Source organism: Pseudophryne corroboree, chromosome 8 (genome assembly GCF_028390025.1).
Source record: "Pseudophryne corroboree isolate aPseCor3 chromosome 8, aPseCor3.hap2, whole genome shotgun sequence".
Taxonomy (NCBI): Eukaryota; Metazoa; Chordata; class Amphibia; order Anura; family Myobatrachidae; genus Pseudophryne; species Pseudophryne corroboree.
The window spans coordinates 111,970,725-111,988,188 of NC_086451.1; the positions used below are offsets into that span (position 1 = coordinate 111,970,725).

The following is a 17,464-nucleotide window of genomic DNA, read 5'->3' on the forward strand; positions in this document are numbered from 1 at the left end:
CTGTATGTAGCTCTCTGCTGCAGGAGCACTTCCACGGTCACAATTGCGGTCATGATCGCAGCTTTTACTGAGATGGAGACACTGCTGTCTTAGTCTCAAAATGAAAAGTTTGGCTCAACAGGGGGGTTTCCAGGTACTCGGAAATCCCCCCTGTGTGTGTCACTGAGGAGAGTCTAAGTGGGGTAAGCCATTGTGCGATGATGTCCCTCAGTCTCCGCAAGAGGTTGTCAGCAGTGTGCCTCTTACGGAAACCAGTGATACACAGCGTAGCCTGCCTAGGAACGAGTTGGCGTTTGTGAGATGCTGCTACTGGTGCCGCTGCTGTTGTTGCTGCGGGAGGCAATACATCTACCCAGTGGGCTGTCACAATCATGTAGCCCTTAGTTTGCCCTGCTCCACTTGTCCGTGGTTAAGTGGACACTGGGTACAACCGCATTTTTCAGGACACTGAGGACACTTTTCTTAATGTCCCGGTACAGTCTGGAAATTGCTTTCCTAGTGAAGTGGAATCTAGATGGGATTTGGTACCGGGGACACACTACCTCCATCAATTGTCTAAATACCACTGCACTAATGCGGGCTACCGGACACACGTCTATTACTAACATAGCTGTCAAGGCCTCAGTTATCTGCTTCGCTACAGGATGACTGCTGTCATATTTCATCTTCCTCGCAAAGGACTGTTGGACAGTCAGTTGCTTAGTTAAAGTAGTACAAGTGTTCTTCCGACTACCCCTCTGGGATGACGATCAACTCCCAGCAGCAGCAACAACAGCAGCGGCAGCAGCAGTAGGTGTACCACTCAAAGATCCTCCGGAGGAATCCCGGTTAGGAGAGGACTCGTCAGTCATGCCAGTGACATGGCCTGCAGGACTACTGACGTTCCTGACTGAGGATATTGACGTTGAGGGATATGGTGGTGTAGCTTGCATGAGCTTGGGTACAGGAGGAAGAAGGGATTTTGGTGTCAGTGGACTGCTTACGCTCTTACCCAAACTTTCACAACTTAACACTGACTTCTGATGAATGCGCTGCAGGTGACGTATAAGGGAGGATGTTCCTAGGTGGTTAACATCCTTACCCTTATTTATTACAGATTGACAGAGGCAACACACGGCTTGACACCTGTTGTCCGGATTTGTGGAGAAATAATTCCACACCGAAGAGGTGGCTTTTTTGGTATTTTGCCCAGGTATGACAAAGGGCTTTCTCATCCCATGGACAACTGTCTCCCCCGGTGCCTGATTTAAACAAACCACATCACCATCAGAATCCTCCTCGTCAACTTCCTCCTCAGCGCCAGCAACACCCATATCCTCATCCTGGTGTACTTCAACAGTGACATCTTCAATTTGAATATCAGAAACTGGACTGTGGGTGCTCCTTCCAGCACTTGCAGGGGGCGTGCAAATGGTGGAAGGAGTCACCTCTTCCCGTCCAGTGTTGGGAAGTTCAGGCCTAGACATCGCAACCGCGGACACACTTGGACTCTCCTTGGGGATTTGTGATATCTCTGAATGCACAGTTGTTTTTCCTGTGTTTAACAAGCTTCATTTTTTTTATTTTTCGAGAGGGAGGCTTCCATCCTCATGAGAAGCTGAGCCACCAGTCATGAACATAGGCCAAGGCCTTAGCCTTTCCTTGTCACTTCATGTCGTGAATGGCATATTAACAATTTTACATTTCTCAGCAGATAATTTCTTTTTTTTCTTATTAGAGGATACTGGGGTCCACATTAGTACCATGGGGTATAGATGGGTCCACTAGGAGCCTTGGGCACTTTAAGAAATCAATAGTGTGCACTGGCTCCTCCCTCTATGCCCCCCAACCAGACTCAGTTTAGAAAATGTGCACGGAGGAGCCGGTCACGCGTAGGGAAGCTCCTGAAGAGTTTTCTACATTTACAGTATTTCCTGTTTGTTGTTTTACAGGCATTGCTGGGTGGCACCAGCATGCCTGCTTCGTGGGACTTAGGGGGGAGAACGGCCTAACTTCCTAAAGAGTTAATTGTCCCGTTTCTCCACTGACAGGACACTGAGCTCCTGAGGGAGTCATTCGCAAGCCCCACCACGGCGAGCGTATCCTCCCACAGCACGCTGCCACTCCTAACAGAGCCAGAAGAAAGAAGAGTGGTGAGTAGAACGCCGGCGTCCCAGTTAGCGGGTCACCAGCAGGAATGGTGGCACAAGGGTAGGAGCGCAGCACTGACATGCAGGCTGTGCTCCGGGAGGCTCAGGAGGACACGCTGTGAGGGGCACACTGAGCCACCAATTATACCCACACTGGCATAACTTAACAAGGGGTTTAACCCTCTGTTATATAAAACAAGACCTCAGGCCAATACAAAAAAAACTGGGAAGCCGTGCGCCATTAAGGGGGCGGGGCTTCACTATGAGCGGATTCAGCAGCTCACCAGCGCCATTTTCCCTCTGCAGCTTGCACTGACAGGCTTTACAAGGAAGCGCAGCTCCTCCACGAAGATTCCACGTTTCCTCAGCGGTACCAGGGGGTCTTAGAAGGGGGGGAGTGTTGTGGAATACTAAGCCTTATTGAGGGACTTAGTGTGGCGATCAAGCTAAGTTTTACTGTGTGGCTGGCCCCATTTCTATGTCTCCTTATGAGCTGTGTGTGGGTTAAACTGTGTTTTCACCTTCTGTGTGAGAGTGTGTGTGTCTCTTCACATTACCATGTCCAGGGACTGTGTTTCCTGTCTGTCCTCCCCCAGAGACTCTCTACTGTGTACCCAGAATAGTACACATTCTCAGGCTAGTGGGGCTGAATACCCATGGTTAGATTCTATTAAGGGGATGGTATCTAATATTTCTACTAAATTATCCCATACTGAAAAAGAGACACAATACTAAAGATAGTCTCTGGATGACCTGATGAATAGAGATTCAGTTTCCATACCATCATCTCAGACCCCTGCCATTTGCCCACAAAAGCGTACTCTGGCCCAGATCATGCAGACTGATACTGATGACATCAGGCACAGAGGAGGGTGAAGTGGATGCGAGTGGAGGGGGATGCAGTCATGTCATAAGGAATACAGGCCCTAACAGAAGCTAATAGAGATGTCCTGCACATTCCTGACAAGGTGGCGGAGGTAGAGGAGTAATCTTATTTTAATGTAAAAAAGAGAAATCCTCTACTTTTCCAGCATCAAAGGAATTGAATGCTCTGTTTGAAGAAACTTGGGCTAATCCTGATAAAAAGTTTCAGATCTCTAAAAGGTTAATTACATCCTTTCCCTTTCCTCTAGAGGATAGAAAGAAATGGGAAAACCCACCGATGTGGACGCATCGGTATCTAGGTTGTCACGTAAGATAGTCTTACCTGTTCTTGGGGCAGCATCCGTAAAGGACACCACTGACTGCAAGATTGAGACCACTTTAAAATCTTTATACACTGCTACTGGGGTGGCCAAGAGACCCACTATTGCTTGTGTATGGATCACTAAGGCCATTGCTAAGTGGTCAGGTAACCTAATTGATTAGATTCCTTACCCAGGGGGGAGATCATTTACTCCTACAACATTTTCAGGACTTTGCTACTTTTATGGTAGAGGCTTTAAAGGAAATTGGTTTGGCTTCACACACGCACCACTGCCATGGCAGTGTCAGCACGCAAGGGCTTGTGGCTACGCCAATGGACTGCAGATGCGGATTCCAGGATAGGTGTGGAAAGCCTACCATTCACATGTGAGGCCCTTTTTGGAGATGAACTGGATACATGGATATCCAAGGCTACGGCAGGTAAGTCTACGTACCCTCCTTCCGCAGCACCCCCAGCTAGGATAATCTACTCTGCTCCAACTCTGCAGTCCTTTCGGACAGCGAAATTTAAAGACAAATCCAAAGGTTCTTCTACAGCCTTCAAAAGGTAATAGAGGTAAACCCAGAAAACCAGCAGCTGCAGGTTCTCAGGAATAGACCTCCGGTTCTGCTTCCTCCAATCCTTCAGCATGATGGTGGACCACACTGCCTGGAAGAAAGGCAGGTGGGAGCCCGGTTACGTTATTTCAGTCACATTTGGGCAACATCATGTCAGGATCCCTGGGTCAAAGACCTTATCGCCTCATATCAGGCTTACCAGCTTCTCCAGAAGCAGGTCTGATTTTGCAGGCAGCCATCCAGAAGCTGGTACAATCTCAGGTCATTAACCCAGTTCCACTTCAACTACAAAACAAAGGTTATTACTCCAAACTGTTTGTGGTGTTGAGACCGGACGGTTCGGTAAGGCTCATTTTAAACCTGAAGTCACTGAACCCGTACCTAAGGGTGTTCAAGTTCAAGATGGAGTCTCTGAGAGCTGTGATCTCTCAGGTTTGGAGGGGGGAGAATTTCCGGTGTCCCTGGACATCAAGGATGCGTACCTTCTTATTCCGATTTGGCCACCTCATCAGGTGGTTTGCACTACAGGACTGTCACTACCAGTTCCAGGCCCTGCCATTTGGCCTCTCCATGGCACTGAGGGTGTTCACCAAGGTAATGGCAGAGATGATGTTTCTACTCCGCAGGCAGGTAGTGAACATAATACTGTACCTGGACGACCTGCTGATAAAAGCATCATCCAGGGAGAGGTTGTTGGACAGCATTGCCCTCTCAACCCGACTACTCCAAGATCACGGGTGGATTTTGAATCTGACGAAATCCCACCTGGAACCAACACGTAGGCTTCTGTTCCTGGGGATGATACTGGACACGGAGGCACAGAAGGTAGTCCTGTCATTGGAAAAGGCTTTGGTAATCCAGTCGATGGTGCGGGATGTTCTAAAACCAGCCCGGATTTTGGTGCATCTATGCATTCACCTTCTGGGGAAGATGGTAGCCTCTTACAAGGCTCTGCAATATGGAAGGTTTCAAGCAAGGCCCTTACAGCAGGATCTGTTGGACACATGGGGGTATATTTACTAAGCTCCCGATTTTGAACGATTTGATGTTTTTTCATCAAAGTGTCATCTCGGCAATTTACTAAACTGAAATCTCGGCAGTGATGAGGGCATTCGTATTTTTTTGGTAGTCAAAGATAAAAAATACGAATGAATACACCATCGTTCAAATGTGGCTGTTTAGGTGTAGAACTTGGTAATTTACTAAAAATTCAAATTCACAAACACTGCCGGCAATAGCCAAACACTGCCGTGAAAAAATACAAATCGTAAAAAAGGGGCAGTTTTAAAACAGACCTGCTTTTTTTTACCGTGTTCTGATGAGATTCATGAGATCCGTGCATGTTTATCAGTGGGAAGGGGTGGGAAAGTGTTAAAAAGTTGAAAAAAAATTGCGTGGGGTCCCCCCTCCTAAGCAAAGCCAGCCTCGGGCTCTTTGAGCCGGTCCTGGTTGTAAAAATATGGGGGGGAAATTAACAGGGGTTCCCCCATATTTAAACAACCAGCACCGGGCTCTGCGCCTGGTCCTGTTGCAAAAAATACGGGGGACAAAAAGCGTAGGGGTCCCCCATATTTTTTGAACCAGCACCGGGCTCCACTAGTCAGAGAGATAATGCCACAGCCGGGGGACACTTTTATCTTGGTTCCTGCGGCCCTGGCATTAAATCACTAACTAGGTTAAGGGAGGTTACTCTTGTGGTCTACCGCTGACCTCAAAGTTCCCACCATTGGATTATAATTTATAAGAAGAGGACCGATCTACACAGGATTTTTTGTAAGTATAATTCTATTTACAGGTACCCCGGGATTCTACGTGGAGAAGGGAACCGACTCTTCGTGTCAACATAGGTAAGTATGTATGAATGTAAGTGTGCATGTATGTAATAAAGTTATACTTTCATGGTGTCTGTGTATTGTTTTTTGGGGGGTATTTTTTGTAGTAGAACTACAGGTACCAGCGGGCCTGTTTCCCCCCCCCCCCACATGCTGGTACTTGTGGTTCTCCAAGTACCAGCTTGCGGGGGAGGCTTACTGGGACTTGTAGTACTGCTACAAAAAAACAATTTTCTTTTTTTTACACTATGGCTATCAGCCCCCCATCCACCGCCCTTGGATGGGGGGACAGCCTCGGGCTTCACCTCTGGCCCTTGGGTGGCTGGAGGGGGGACCCCTTGATTTAAGGGGTTCCCACTCCTCCAGGGTACCCCGGCCAGGGGTGACTAGTTAGTGATTTAATGCCAGGGCCGCAGGGACCAAGATAAAAGTGTCCCCTGGCTGTGGCATTATCTCTCTGACTAGTGGAGCCCGGTGCTGGTTAAAAAAATACGGGGGACCCCTACGCTTTTTGTCCCCCGTATTTTTTGCACCAGGACCAGACGCAGAGCCCGGTGCTGGTTGTTTAAATATGGGGGATACCCTGACAATTTTTCCTCCATGTTTTTACAACCAGGACCGGCTCAAAGAGCCCGAGGCTGGTTATGCTTAGGAGGGGGGACCCCACGCAAATTTTTTCTTGATTTTTAATGCTTTAATTTTTATTTTAAAGGTGCACAATGAAGCCCTGCATGGATCTCACAGATCCGGCCGAGATTCATTGTGTTAATTTTGGCAGTGTTTTACTATTCACTCCCGTAAAACACTGGCCAAAAATACGAATGACATCGACATCGGAAAAAACGAAAATGCAGAATACGACAGCATAGTAAATGAGGCGTACAAAATTCAAAAAGTTGCAAATTCACACATTCGATGTAATTCGTGTTTGAACTTTAACCTAATTCAGAAAAATACGAATTTTAGTAAATATACCCCATGGTCCGGATCGCATCTTTACATGCACCAGAGAATACGTCTGTCGCCCAAAGCCAGGATTTCTCTTCTGTGGTGGCTTCAGACTTCTCGTCTGACCGAGGGTCAATGGATCGGGATTCAAAATTGGATTCTGCTAACCACAGACGCAAGCCTCAGAGGTTGGGGAGCAGTCACCCAGGGGGAACAGTTCCAAGGAAAATGGTCAAGTCAGGAAACCACTCTTCCGATCAACGTTCTGGAGCCAAGGGCCATATACAATGCCCTTCTACAGGCTTCGCATCTTCTTCAAGATCACGCCATTCAAGTTCAGATGGACAATGTGATGGCAGTAATGTACATAAACCGACGGGGCGGAACAACGAGCAGAGCAGCAATGTCAGAGATAACAAGGATTCTCCTCTGGGCAATCTTTATTCCGGGAGTAGACAACTGGGATGCGGATTTCCTCAGCGGACACGACCTCCACCCAGGAGAGTGGGGCCTTCACCCGCAGGTGTTCAAGTCCTTGACTCGTCGGTGGGGTATTCCATAAATTGACATGATGGCCTCTCATCTCAACAGGAAGCTCACACGGTATTGTTCCAGGTCAAGGGACCCACAAGCAATGGAGGTGGACGCACTGGTGGCTCCATGGGTCTACCAGATGGTTTACATGTTTCCCCCTCTTACATTGATCCCAAGAATTCTCAAAAGAATAAAAAGGGAAAAGGTTCAAGCAATTATCATTGCTCCGGACTGGCCAAGAAGGGCCTGGTATGCGGATCTACTGGAGATGCTCCTAGAGGACCCGTGGCCTCTGCCTCTTTGCGAGGATCTTCTACAACAGGGGCCATTCATTTATCGACTTAACACGGCTACGTTTGATGGCATGAAGGTTGAGCGTCAGATTCTAGCCCGGAAAGGGATCCCTGATAAGGTTATTCCTACCCTGATCCAGGCCAGGAAAGGGTTAACATCTAAACATTACCACCGTATTTGGAAAAAATATGTCTCGAGGTGTGAAAACAGGACATTTCCTACAGTGGAATTTCATCTGGGACATTTCCTTCTTTTTCTACAGTCAGGTGTGGATGTGGACTATGTTTGGGCTCCTTGAAAGTCCAGATTTCAGCCTTATCCATTTTCTTCCAGAAACAATTGTCTTCCCTCCCTGAAATTCAGACGTTCTTGATGTGTGTTCTGCACATCCAACCGCCCTTTGTGCCTCCCACAGCACCTTGGGATCTCAACGTGGTGTTGCAGTTCCTACAATCGGAATGGTTTGAGCCTTTAAAGGAGGTAGACATAAAGTTTCTTACGTGGAAGACCGTTACACTGTTGGCCTTGGCTTCCGCAAGGCGTGTGTCGGAACTGGATGCATTGTCTCACAAAAGCCCCTATTTGATTTTTCATGAAGATAGAGATAAACTCAGAACGCGTCAGCAATTTCTTCCTAAGGTGGTGTCTGCGTTTCATATCAACAAACCTATTGTGGTTCCAGTACTTACAGACACCTCTGCATCCTCAAAGTCCTTGGATGTTGTGAGGGCTTTGAAGATCTATGTGAAGTGGACAGCCCTTCACAGAAAGTCGGACTCGCTGTTTGTTCCCTATGATCCCAAGAAAATTGGCTGTCCTGCTTCAAAGCAGTCTATTGCTCGCTGGATCAGGTTTACTATCCAGCAGGCTTATTCAACGGCAGGATTGCCGGTTCCTACAGTACAGGCCCACTCTACTAGATCGGTGGGTTCTTCCTGGGCGGCTGCCCAGGGTGTCTCGGCTTTACAGCTCTGCTGAGCAGCTACTTGGTCAGGGTTGAACACGTTTGCTAAGTTCTGCAAGTTCGATACTTTAGCCTCTGAGGACCTTCAGTTTGGTCAATCAGTTATGCAGGAACCTCAGCACTCTCCGACCCGGTTTGGGAGCTTTGGTACATCCCCATGGTACTAATGTGGACCCCAGTATCCTCTAGGACGTAAGAGAAAATAGGATTTTAATTACCTACCGGTAAATCCTTTTCTCGTAGTCCATAGAGGATACTGGGCACCTGCCCAGTGCTTCGTGTTTCCTGCACTGTTACTTCATTAAGTATTGTTGTTGGCTCAGCTTTTGCTGTTCCTGTTCAAGTTTGGTTAGCACGGCTTTCCTCTTGTTTGTGTGTGATGGTTCGAATCTCACCACTGTTCTGTTAAATCTTTTCTCAGAATATGTCCGTGTCCTCGTGCACAGTTTCTAGACTGAGTCTGGTAGGAGGGGAATAGAGGGAGGAGCCAGTGCACACTATTGATTTCTTAAAGCGCCCAAGGCTCCTAGTGAACCCGTCTATACCCCATGGTACTAATGTGGATCCGCAGTATCCTCTACGGACTATGAGAAAAGGATTTACCGGTATGTAATTAAAATCCTATTTTTTGATTCTTGGATTTTACACGCCCTCTGTGGGGGTAATTCTGAGTTGATCGCAGCAGGAATTTTGTTAGCAATTGGGCAAAACCATGTGCACTGCAGGGGGGGCAGATATAACATGTGCAGAGAGAGTTAGATTTGGGTGGGTTATTTTGTTTCTGTGCAGGGTAAATACTGGCTGCTTTATTTTTACGATGCAATTTAGATTGCAGATTGAACACACCACACCCAACTCTAACTCTCTCTGCATATGGGGGGTGTGCAGGTTGGGAGAGGATGCAGGGTGAGAGGGGGGTGTGCAGGTTGGGAGAGGATGCAGGGTGAGAGGGGGGTGTACAGGGTGAGAGAGGATGCAGGGTGAGAGTGGGGGTGTGCAGGTTGGGAGAGAACGCAGGGTGAGAGGAGGGTGTGCAGGGTAGGAGAGAACGCAGGGTGAGTGGGTGGTGTGCAGGGTGGGAGAGGACGCAGGGTGAGAGGGGGTTGTGCAGGCTGGGAAAGGATGCAGGATGAGAGGGGGTTGTGCTGTGCAGGGTTGGAGAGGACGCAGGGTGAGAGGGGGGGTATGCAGGGTGGGAGAGGACACAGGGTGATAGAGGGGTGTGCAGGGTAAGGGGGGGTTGTGCTGTGCAGGGTGGGAGAGGATGCAGGGTGAGAGGGAGGTGTGCAGGGTGGGAGAGGACACAGGGTGATAGAGGGGTGTGCAAGGTGGGAGAGGACGCAGAGTGAGAGGGGGGTGTGCAGGGTGAGAGGGGTGTGTGCAGGGTGAGAGAGGAAGCAGGGTGAGAGGGGGTGTGCAGGGTGGGTGAGGATACAGGGTGAGAGGGGGGTCTGCAGGGTGAGAGGGGGGGATGCAGGGTGGGAGTGGACACAAGGTGATAGAGGGGTATGCAGGGTGGGAGAGGACACAGGATGAGAGGGGGGTGTGCAGGGTGAGAGAGGACGCAGGGTGAGAGGGGGGTGTGCAGGGTGGGTGAGGATGCAGTGTGAGAGGGGGGTGTAGAGTGGGAGAGGAACATATTTGATGATTTTGATTTAATAATAAAGCCTACCAGTGGGTGCACTGTGTGGCTCCAGCGGGGCAGGAACTGGGTGCAACCCACGTGGGAGCCCAGCAGGAGCAGGGACAGGATCCAGGCGCACCCCGTGTGGGAGCCTGGCGGCAGCAGGGACGAGAGCCGGGCACATCACACGTGGGCACCTGGCAGAGCTCCGGCAGGGACGGGAGCAGCATCTATAAGTGCAGCAGGCTGGCCACTTCCTCCGCCTCCTGCTGCACTCAGCTGTCCTGTCCTGTCTTCTATGCAGCACTGGCGGCTACGAGTTTGCCTGCCAGTGCCGCGAGGACGGGAGCGCTGCAGCTCGGAATGGTGAAGAGCCGACCTGTGTTGGCTGGCAGGAGGCCCTTTTAGACAGGAGGGCCCGGGGTACATACCCCCAGGAAACCCCCCCCCCCCCCCAATCCGGCTCTGGACAGAGCCAATGTAATGTTATTAAGACATCAGCACCCCTTTATTTCACAGCATACAGGAGCAGTGTGCGTTTAATTTGTAAGAACTGCACCCCTGAATTATTATAGCAGACAGGGCCAGTGTAATGTTATTAAGACATCAGCACCCCTATATTTCACAGCAAACAGTAACAGTGTGCTTTTAATTTTTAAGAACTGCACCCCTGAATTTTTATAGCAGACAGGGTTAGTGTAATGTTATTAAGACATCAGCACCCCTATATTTTACAGCATACAGGAACAGTGTGCTTTTAATTTTTAACTTCACCCAAACTTTTAATCAGACAGGGCCAGTGTAATGTTATTAAGACATTGGCATCCCTATATTTCACAGTGCCCCTGCCCCCTGTACAACACAGTGACAGCCAGGACAGCAACACACATGTACAGCTGCAGTAACACAGGTGACAGCCAGGACAGCACCCCTAACACAGCACAGATACACCACAGTGACTGCAGAAGTACCCCAAGAGAGCACACACTAACCCCACGCCACCACCTACACAGAGAGACAGAGGTCTGTCTCCCTCACTCTCCAAGTCCAGAGTGAAAATGGCTGTTTATATGGGATCCAAAGCCCACGAGAATCCGACAGCGGGATGATGACGCTTTGCCTCGTTCTGGTTTCCGAGTCTGGTGGGAAGTCCCGAGCTGGGCTTGGATCTGGGCTCAGGACATGAAGTTTGGGGGGGGTTGGTTCTCAGGGAACCAAGGGGGTCATTCCGAGTTGTTCGCTCGTTGCAGATTTTCGCTATACTGCGATTAGTTGCTAACTGCGCATGCGCATGGTACGCAGAGTGCATGCGCTTAGTTATTTTACTAAAAACTTAGCTGTTTTGCTGTAGCGTCTGTGGCGCTTTTCAGTCGCACTGGTGTTCGGTAAATGATTGACAGGAAAGGGCGTTTCTGGGCGGCAACTCAGCGTTTTCCCGGCGTTGGCTAAAAAACGCAAGCGTGTCAGGGAAAAACGCAGGAGTGTCTGGAGAAACGTGGAAGTGGCTGGCCAAACGCAGGGCGTGTTTGTGACGTCAAACCAGGAACGAAACGGGCTGAGCTTATCGCAATGTAGGAGTAAGTCTCGAGCTACTCAGGAACTGCTAAGAAATTTCTATTCGCAATTCTGCTAATCTTTCGTTCGCAATTCTGCTAAGCTAAGATACACTCCCAGAGGGCGGCGGCCTAGCGTGTGCAATGCTGCTAAAATCTGCTAGCGAGCGAACAACTCGGAATGAGGGCCCAAACCCGCTCATCCCTAGTACAGACAGTTAGACAATTTACATGGCCAGTGAAAAGTTTTGCACTTTTGTAAGCTGAATTAATGAGCATCATTGAAATCTCATTGGACCCTCACAAAAATTATAATCAGATATTCAGAAATTTCCAGTCCCTTTTTTCTCCTCACTATGGGGGTCATTCTGAGTTGATTGCTCGCTAGCAGTTTTTAGCAGCCATGAAAACACTATGCCGCCGCCCACTGGGAGTGTATTTTAGCTTAGCAGAAGTGCGAATGGTTGTATCGCAGAGTGGCTCCAAAAAAAAATTGTGTAGTTTCAGAGTAGCGCTAAACCTACTCAGCGCTTGCGATCACTTCAGACTATTCAGTTCCGGATTTGACGTCACAAACCCGCCCAGCCACGCCTGGGTTTTTCCTGGTACGCCTGCGTTTTTCTACACACTCCCTGAAAACGGTCAGTTGCCACCCAGAAACGCCCACTTCATGTCAATCACTCTGTGGCAAGCAGTGCGACTGAAATGCATCGCTAGACCCTGTGCAAAACGACATCGTTCATTGTGCCCGTACATCGCACGTGCACATTGCGCCGCATGCGCAGAACTGCCATTTTTTAGCCTGATCGCTGCTCTGCAAACAAATGCAGCTAGCGATCCACTCGGAATGACCCTCTATGTCCTCCTGCTCCTACTGTTTGGCTACATGACAGTAATGCCTTGCTGTATCATATTTTCTCATTGCTTTTGGTAAGTTTCTAACCTTGTGGATCAAAAATAGAAAAACTGAACAAAATGTAAGTGACTGTAAATGTCGCTATTACAATAAACCTTGTTATTCAGTGAATAGACTTATGTCCTTTGCCACAAGGTTCCCAGCACATTACCATCAGCACACTTAAGTTAAACAGTAACAAGTTCAGAATTCTGTTTACTTTATACATTTGTATGGAAATCAACAAAGCTGAATATCATGAGGGTCAAACAAATATAAAGCTGATGGTAGCTGTATAAACATACTATCTGTAATGGGAATTATTATGCATGGTTCAAAGACATATAATATACTGCATATGCCATAGGCAAGATTCACTTGGTCATCTTCCATAATCTTAATTCCATAAGTCTGTCTGCCATTATGCACACAAAAACAGGCACCATGGGGGTCATTCCGACCCGAACGCTCGCTGCAGTTTATAACAGCGCAGCGATCGGGTCGGGACTGCGCATGCGCCAGCGCATGGCAGCTGGCGGTGCCTAGCGATCACCTCTGAGACAGAGGCGGTCGCTGGGCAGGAGGGGGCTGAACGGCGGCGTTAAGCCACCATTTAGGGGAGCGGTCCGGACAAGGCAGGTGTGGCCGGACCATTGAGGGGGCAGTCCGCGGCGGCTGCGTGACGTCACACGCAGCCGCTGCGGGCCGGGGAGTGATGAGTAGCTCCTGGCCAGCACGCTAAAGCTGTGCTGGCCGGGAGCTACTCTTGAAGTGCAAAGGCATCGCTGCTGTGCAATGCCTTTGCACTTCTGCGAGGGGGGGCCGGACTGACATGCGGGGCGGACTAGCCCTGTACTGGGCGTCCCCCCGCATGTCAGGGAAGAAGATCGTGGCTGTGCTAAATTTAGCACTGCTACGATCAACTCGGAATGACCCCCCACATTACTGTGGTGTGGGATCCATTATCCAGATACCTGTTATCCAGAAAACCTGTTATCCAGATCTAAATTACAAGCCTATTTACAGAATAAAATAATACTCCCGCAAAACAGACAATTTGGGCAGATAACTGCATGGAGGGAATTCAGCAGATACTGTGCATCTGGAAAGTATTCACAGCGCTTCACTACTTCTACATTTTGTTCTGTTACAGCCATATTCCAAAATGGAATAAATTCATTTTCCCCTCACATTTCTACACACAATACCCCATTATTTTAAAATATAAAAAACTAAGAAATCACATGTACATAAGTATTCACAACCTTTGTCATGAAGCTCAAAATTGAGCTCAGGTGCATCCTGTTTCCACTGATCATCCTTGAGATGTTCCTACAGCTTAATTGAAGTCCCCCTGTGGAAAATTCAGTTGATTGGACATGATTTGGAAAGGCACACACCTGTCTATATAAGGTCCCACACTTGACAGTGCATGTCTGAGCACAAACCAAGCATGAAGTCAAAGGAATTGTCTGTAGACCTCCAAGACAGGATTGTCTCGAGGCACAAATTTGGGGAAAGGTATAGAAAAATATCTGATGCTTTGAAGGTCCCAATGAGCGCAGTGGCCTTCATGATCCGTAATATGACGCCTGGCATTCACGCCAAAGAGTTCAACCTTTGTCTCATCAGACCAGATAATTTTGTTTCTCATGGTCTGAGAGTCCTTCAGGTGCATTTTGGCAAACTCCAGGCTGGCTGCCATGTGCTTTTTACTAAGAAGTGGCTTCCGCCTGGCCACTCTACCATACAGGCCTGAATGGTGGATTGCTGTAGAGATGGTTGTCCTTCTGGAAGGTTTCTCCTCTCTCCACAGAGGAATGCTATAGCTCTGACAGAGTGACCATCTGGAGTTTCGTTCCAGCAGCTAACCCCATCTGAAGAAGGTATTATACCATTGTAGCCCATGGGCTACTGTACATTTCTCAAACATTTCTGGGATAGGATTTCTCTGGAATTGTTCCTGGCAATGGCCGCCACAAAACGTGGATCAGTGGATCAGGTAAGGGTAGGAGTCCGACCAGAGACGTGAAGGTACCACTTATGTGGCCACTTTGCTCCAAACACATTGCATGAACAGACTCCTTTAGGAACCCCTGTCCCTGCAAGTGTATATTGATCACCCTCAATCCATGTAAACCCTGCATCTATCCAATCAGAAGTGCCCCACTCTTGGACAAGACTCTGCTTCTTTACAGCCCACAAATCGGGAATGCCCCCCCCCCCCCCTCCCGATCTGAATAAAACATCCCACTCCTATAGAAAAGATCATCATATTTATGTCCTTTTGACAACAATACAAAAAAAGAAAAAAAAAAGCTTTTCTCAACCTAAAGTGTTTTGTATTAGCAATAAGCCAGACAGGTTGCCAGAATGTTTACAGTTTCCTGTTAAAAAGCTTTTATAATCATCTCCGACTGTTTCTTGTCATCAGAGTTTATGTTGCCATTGACCAGTACTGTCATAAGAAGTATATAAAAATCTTAAAATAACACTTTTTACTTTAATATTTCCTTATTTACCACAATCTGTTATTGTGCTTTGCTGCCTTTCTAAGCTCCACCTAATTTTGAAGAGTTATTGCAAGTTTTAATATTGCGTGTTCCAGTGTAATTTCTATTTATTACATTTAAAATGTTCACTTTACTCTCTTTCATTAGCATTCTAGCACAGCTTACTGAACCCATCAAACTCTGAGTTATGCTGCCAATCATAGTTTAACTACTTGACCCAATCAACCCTTTATAACTTCTGTAAAACAAGAACATTTTATTCAGATACAATAGTTACATCCGCATCTGACGGCTGTGTGGGATTGTGGTGAGAACCTTTGGTAAACAAACATAATATCAAGCTGCCCACTGGAGAAGTAATGTGTGCTGCGCATTCAGCTATCTCTTTATGCTGTACCCTGTAGCGATCTACATAGAAACCTACAGTATCTTAGAAGCATTTTATACTTGCACCCTAAATAACAGATATTTACTATAATTTAAAGAACACATTAGTGTTAAAAAGATCCAGTGACCATTAGTCCTTGCCACAATGTATCACACCTAACTTTTGATTGACATTTGTACAAAAAAATATATTACAGTGACTAATGTGGACAATAATAACTTATGTTATAGGTAATTATTAACCTACTGTACACTAAGATGCAATATACGAATAAATAACACAGAACAAATGCTGACTTAAGACAGTTCTAGCACAATGTGGAAAAATGATCCTATAGGAGACCTTTGTGATTAAACAAGTATGGTATTGCCATTGATACAACTACCACATAAATTCCCCATTCCCATGATAGATGATCTTTGATACATGGCGGAGGGAGCTTGGCTTCCTCATTCCGAATAAAACAATAAATTGCAGGACACCCTGTCGCCTATGAGTACCACAGGTTGGACAGAGGTCTAGGCAGTGGAGCAGATTAATGGCTCTAGGAAAACAGTTTGTATCAGAGATGTTGAGTAAAATGACACTCAATTCATTCAAACTTCAGTGGAGACATTCAGACTGATTAATTTCCCTTCTGATGAACACAGTGATAGGGAATAATATGGAAATCCAGCCCTTGAGAAACTAGCTTACTCTGGGAAGCAGTTAACAGTACTGTGATCAATGGTTCAATGTACGGTGCACTGATCGATGGGTTAAACCTCCACACGTATCCACAAAGAGACAGCTGGCATTTAATGTTAAAATAAAATATATGAAGTCTAACATAAAATAATTATGCTTCAAAGAGATAGTAACATCTTCCATCATTGTGTTGATCTCTCAAGACAAAGCAGACCCCCATATTGTTCTATTTCGTAGTATGGTTATGTTATTAGATAGCTTCAGCACCATGGACAGCTTAAAGGAAACTGCAAACCTAATGAAAGTATACAAGTACAAGACAAGAAAAAAATACTTGCTGCAAATATGTGACTTACTTCTATTGTCATTCGCTGTTTGTAAATCACTTTTCACTAGGTAGTTATGTCAATGTGATAATCGTGTCATTAAATATATATTTCCATTATGTTCTCTTTCTGTGCAGAAGGATGTGTTATCAAGCAGTAAGTGCTCTCTAACTAAATTTACACAACTGACTGCTAGCTAGCCTATATCTGCAGAAATGCACTGTGTGAAATAGCTGATTCCAGCATGGTGGGGGAGCAGTGATGTCACAGTACAGTAACTCAGGGCCTGAGGTGGACGCTAATTGTGTTGCAACTGCGTCTTTGTACACTGCACATCCACAATATGGATGTGACACGCTTGCTTTTTTGTAGCCACTCCTTATTAGCACCCTCAAAGATTCTCTATTTGTAAATCACACAGCATCTAAATCACTGCCGGCAAATCAGACACATGCGCAGTAGAGAAAACATTGGCCAACTGTGAAAATATCGCATTGCGGCCATCTCTGAATCAGGCCCCCAGCCTCAGCCTTTTGACCTGAAATTTACAAAACTCTGGTGAATTTAACTGTACCACAAAAACACTGGGACAGGTCTCCTTGTAAAAAAAAAATCTTTTTTTTTTTTTTTAAACTGTGGCAGGACTACAGATGAATGAAACAGCAAATTCTCTGAGGCAGTTGTATTAACCTGGAGAAGGCATAAGGAAGTGATAAAGCGGTGATAAGCACAAGGTGATAACACACCAGCCAATCAGCTCCCATATGTAAATTGACAGTTAGGAGCTGGTTTATCACTTCCTTGTGCCTTCTCCAGGTTAATACATCTGCCTCTCTGTTATTAATTGCTCCACAATCTCAAAGCAATTCATAAAATGTACAACATTCATTTCTAGAACATTATTTAATTAGTAGCATTGAATAAAAGGACCTTAAATGACTGTATTGTAATGTCTTTAACTATCAAATTCTATTATAAGAGTGACAAAAATATTAACAAATTGAAATAAAATA

At 46.8% G+C, this 17,464-nt stretch overlaps 1 protein-coding gene across 2 annotated transcripts in view; it reads right to left on the reverse strand.

Annotated features, from left to right (window-relative positions):
• Positions 1-17,464, reverse strand: part of NR5A1 (nuclear receptor subfamily 5 group A member 1) — a 249,978-nt gene that overhangs the window by 138,006 nt on the left and 94,508 nt on the right. The gene's annotated exons all lie outside the window — the stretch shown is intronic.